General features: G+C 44.2%; 1 long non-coding RNA gene across 1 annotated transcript in view; it reads left to right on the top strand.

Moving 5' to 3' along the window:
• LOC148882661 (uncharacterized) overlaps positions 1-5508 on the top strand; it is a 62292-nt gene that overhangs the window by 43543 nt on the left and 13241 nt on the right. The gene's annotated exons all lie outside the window — the stretch shown is intronic.

The raw sequence follows: 5508 nt of genomic DNA, 5'->3' as shown, positions 1-5508 counted from the left end.
GCGGCGCCACGGCAAGCGCAGCCTTTTACAACCACCTCGTCATGATCATTGGCGAAATTGTTTTTCCTTGACCCTTTGGTGGTTTTGAAGCCAAGATTAAAGCAACTTGCCGTCGTATCCGTTGTCATTGGAACCCCCCTACCCAAGTTACCCCTCATGCCTTGCTGCATTCATCTCCAAATACGCTTCCCGGTAAGTTACTCGATAGTCACAAGTCCAGGGATGCATGTGGGTGGCGCCCTTGTGCCATTTGGACAGCCGCTGGAGCCACTTTGGAAGTCCACTGCGCCAGCACCGGCGCAACTCAATTACCATTAGCGCATGTTCTGTGACACATATGACAGACTTCTGTTGTCTAAATGCATTGCAATATCAACATCCAACATGGCGGATGGTTGCAATATGGAGCGTCAATACAGGAGTTACACTCTAAAAGGCATTAAAAACAAGCAGAAAACAAAGATTTTTTTAAGAAACAATCAAATAAGTCTGTGGAGTGTAATGACAATTTGTTCGTTAATGATTCTAATTTAGTGGCTAGCACATTGGAAATCTTCCCAGAAATTGGTTTTCATTGACACTAGGAAGAAATAGCCTGATAGATTTGAGTCAAACAATGGTTTTTCATTTGTAATTTTGAAATACAGTAAAGTCTCGTTATATCGATCTTCTTCTTTTCCTTTCGGCTTTTCCCCTTCAGGGGTCGCCACAGAGAATCAATGTCCTCCATCTATCCCGGTTTTGTGCATCCTCTTCTCTCACACCAGCTACCTTCATGTCCTCTTTGACCACATCCATAAACCTCCTCTTCGGTCTTCCTCTCGGTCTCCTGCCTGGCAGTTCAAGGCTCAGCATCCTTCTCCCGATATAGTCACTCTCTCTCCTCTGGACATGTCCAAACCATCTCAGTCTGGCCTCTCTGACTTTCTCTCCAACGCCTCTAATATGAGTTGTCCCTCTAATGTGCTCATTCGTGATCCTATCCAACCTGGTCACTCCCAAAGAAAACCTCAACATCTTCAGCTCTGCTACCTCCAGCTCTGCTTCCTGTCTTTTCTTCAGTGGCACTGTCTCCAGTCCAAACATCATGGCTGGTCTCACCACGGTTTTATACACTTTTCCTTTCATCCTAGCTGAAACCCTTCAATCACACATCACACCTGACATTTTACTCCAGCCGCTCCAGCCTGCACACGCTTCTTCACCTCTTTTCCACACTCTCCATTGCTCTGGACAGTTGACCCCAAGTACTTAAAATCTTCCACCTTCTTTATCTCTTCTCCCTGTAGCATCACTCTTGCACTTGGATCCCTCTCATTCACACACATATATTCCGTCTTGCTGCGACTGATCTTCATTCCTCTCCTTTCCAGGGCATATCTCCACATCTCTAGTTTCTCCGCCACCTGTTCCCCGTTCTCGCTACAGATCACAATGTCATCTGCAAACATCATGGTCCAAGGAGATTCTTGTCTAACATCGTCTGTCAGCCTGTCCATCACCTTGGCAAATAAGAAGGGGCTCAGAGCTGACCCCTGGTGGAGTCCCACCTCCACCTTGAATTCCACAGTCACACCGACAGCACACCTCACAACTGTCTTACAGTCATGATACATGTCTTGCACCGCTCTGACATACTTTTCCGTCACTCCAGACTTCCTCATGCAATGCCACAGGTCTTCTCTGGGCACCCTGTCATACGCTTTCTCCAGATCTACAAAGACACAATGCAATTCCTTCTGACCTTCTCTGCACTTCTCTATCAGCAATCTTAAAGCAAACACTGCATCTGTCGTACTCTTTTTTGGCATGTTCACTTCTGCTCTTAGTCTAGCTTCAACTACTCTTTCCCAGAGTTTCATTGTATGGCTCATCAACTTTATTCCTTTGTAACTAATTACAACTCTGCACATCTCATTTGTTCTTAAAAATGGACACGAGTACACTTCTCCATTCTTCAGGCATCTGTTCACCATCTAAGATCTTGTTGAATAACCCAGTTAGGAACACCACCGCCACCTCTCCAAGACACTTCCATACCTCGATTGGTAAATCATCAGGCCCGAGTGCCTTTCCCCCCCTTCATCCTCTTCAGCGCCCTCCTCACTTCATCCTTGCTAACGCTTGCTACGTCTTGGTCCACAACAGTCACGTCTTCTACTCTTTGTTCCTTCTCATTTTCCTCATTCATCAATTCTTCAAAGTACTCTTTCCTTCTTCCCACCACACAATTGGCACCTGTTAATACATTGCCATCTCTATCCTTAATCACCCGAACCTGCTGCAGGTCCTTACCATCTTTGTCTCACTGTCTCGCCAGCCTGTAAAGATCAGTCTCGCCTTCTTCGCTGTCCAGCCGAGCATACAAGTCATCGTAGGCCTCTTGTTTGGCCTTTGCCACCTTTACTTTAACCGTGCGCTGCATCTCCTTGTACTGCTGTCTACTCTCGTCCGTCCTCTCAGTGTGCCACTTCTTCTTTGCTAACCTCTTTCTCTGTATACACTCCTGCACCTCCCAATTCCACCACCAAGTCTCCTTATCTACATTTCTTCCACTCGATACACCAAGTACTTTCCGACCCGTGTCTCTGATTATGTTCGCTGTAGTTTGCCAGTCATCTGGAAGAACCTCTTGCCCACCCAGTGCTTCTTACCTCCTTCCTAAATGTCATGCAACACTCTTCCTTTTTCAACTTCCACCATTTTGTCCTCACTTCAGCCGTTGGTTTCTTCATCTTCTTCACTGCCAGCGTCATCCTCCACACCACCAACCTATGCAGTCTGGCTACACTCTCACCAACCACTACTTTGCAGTCACTGATTTCAGTTAGATGGCGCCGTTGACACAAAATATAGTCTACCTGTGTACTTCTGCCTCCACTCTTATAGGTCACCCTATGTTCCTGTCTCTTCTGAAAGAAAGTATTCACAATAGCCATTTGCATTCTCTTAGCAAAGTCAACCACCATCTGTCCTTCAGCGTTCCTCATATGGAGTCCAAACCTATCCATCACCTCCTCATCATCTTTGTTTCCTGCGCCAACATGTCCATTGAAGTCCCCACCAATTACAATCCTCTTACTTCTCGGGATGTTCTGTATGACTTCATCAAAGTCCAACCAAAATTTCTCCTTCTCCGCCAGCTCACATCCTACTTGTGGGGCATACCCATAAACAACATTGAACATCACGCCTTCAATTTCTAGCTTCAGAGTCATCATTCTATCTGATACTCTTTTTACTTCTAAGACATTCCTAACAAACTCCTCTTTTAAGATAACCCCAACTCCATTTCTCTTTCTGTCTTCACCATGATAGAACAACTTGAATGCTGACCCTAAGCTTCTAGCCTTGCTCCCTTTCCACCTGGTCTCCTGGACACACAGTATGTCTACCTACCTTCTCTGCATCATGTCAACCAGCTCTCTACCTTTACCTGTCATTGTTCCTACATTCAAAGTTCCTACTCTTAGTTCTATACTCTTGGAGTTCCATTTCTCTCTTTTCCTCTCTTTACCGTGATTTGGGTATTTTAGATGCTATAAAACGTTTTTTCTGATGTCAGTTAGGAAACAAAAAAATGGTATCGGTTGTCCTTTAAATCAGGCGCCATCCATTTTAGAATTTTAGCCCACTTTTCAGACACAAGGGGGGCCAAGTGGGCCCCTTTTTTAATTTCCCAGATGCATCCCTGCAGGTCGGTGTCCAACTGGACACGTGTATTGACCCAAATCAAACCGACAAGACACACAAATGGAAAAGAAAGACTTTTATTTGGTTTGAGGCATGTGGGGGGAGAGCGAGAAAAACAAGTCCAGACACTCTGAGCACTTTGGCAGACCAAACCGAGACCAAGCTGGACAAGGAGCCTTTCAATAAGACGCGTGCGTGCGTGTGGGTTGTATTTGGGTATTGGATGAATTGGAAAATAGTCACTTTGATATGACGGAACTTGTGTCACCACCAGTTCCGTGACTATGGTGTTGAATCCTGCATGGACACATTGAATAAATAAATAAATAATACAAGTCTTTTCTCAAATTTGTCTGATGCCATCAAAGTAAACACTGACGATACTGGATAAAAAGATGAAGAGAAATGCATCCTTGACAGTGCGCCAATTGTGAGCTAAAAGCGGGTTGTGATGTGTTGATGGCTAAAATCATGACAAGCAAAAAAAAAAAAAGGCTCCAAGTGCATCTTTAAGATAGTGAGCTAAAAACGGGTGGTGATGTGTTGATGGCTAAAATCATGACACGCAAAAAAAAGGCTCCAAGTGACAGCCTTGCCTCGGTTGTCTGCCGTTGCTCCGTTCTGGTCTCTCCCTTCAGACCTTTTTTCCTTCATCTGACGTCTACGTAAGAACAGGTTAAAGCTTTTTTTCCCCTTCAACTCTTCCCCAGAAAAAAAACAAGGAAAGCCTTTAAATGATTAAAGCATCATTAGTTTGTGTACTCTAGCAGCCGCTTTCTACTTCCTACGCCGTTTATTTCCCCTTCGCTTAGTCGATGATTCTTTCAGGACACAAGGTGAGTTTGGCGAGCAACAAGATCAATTGTCCCTTGCTCAAAAAGCACCAGAGAAAATCTAATCATGGCGCGTTTCAAATCTAATAACCAGAACGACAATAATTCTAAAAAAGAATAACCATTTTCGAAAAAATCAACATTAATTTAAAACAGATTCTTATCTTACAGACAGTGTATTGTCGATGTTCAAATACTTGACATGTTTCGGCGTCTACTTCCGCCTTCGTCAGAGGCTCTGTCACTCTGACGAAAACGGAAGTAGACGCCGAAACATGTCAGGTACTTGAACACCGACAATACACTGTCTGTAAGATACGAATCTGTTTTAAATTAGATATCAGGTTGACAGGATGAACTTAATACAAATATCAACATTAGATTTGGCACGTTTCCTCTTCAATAACAAGGAAGAAAAAAATCTGAATAGGAATTAAAGACACTTGAAATGACAAAACTATCTGGACCACTACAGACTTCTACTAGAAAAAAACACATCTTCCATTTCACTTATTTTGTTTTTTGGCATCGTGTGAGTTTGACAGCTCTCAAATACGTTTGAAATGTGAAAAAAGGCCCCTTATCATTACAAACTGACCTTGACACTCATGGGGGTGCCCCGGGGGAGGGGGGGTTGCAGATTGAGACAACCTCCATGGCTCCATCTGAAGTCACGTTTTGCTGCTTTAAATGTTGGAGAGAAGCGTGAGTGATGACGTCACCTTGGTTTGAATTTCAAGGCCGCTGGTTGTTGTTTGCATGTCTTGTTTTCTCTGAATTCCTCAGTTGGACTCGGGGGGCACGCGCAACGCCTCAGCCCTCCTACAAATAGTTTGTGGCCCCACGACATGGATGTTTCTGTGCTTTGGCTATTTGGAGTGTCAAGGTCAAGGCTAAGCGTGTTCCAATAATCGCCACCTATATTTGGTTCCATATATCAAAACTATTTGGTTGGAAATCCTGCCTTTCCATTGACATTTTT

Source organism: Hippocampus bargibanti, linkage group LG20 (assembly GCF_051943395.1).
Source record: "Hippocampus bargibanti isolate YZ-2025 linkage group LG20, ASM5194339v1, whole genome shotgun sequence".
NCBI classification, from domain to species: domain Eukaryota; kingdom Metazoa; phylum Chordata; class Actinopteri; order Syngnathiformes; family Syngnathidae; genus Hippocampus; species Hippocampus bargibanti.
This window is presented reverse-complemented; position numbering and strand designations above follow the sequence as displayed.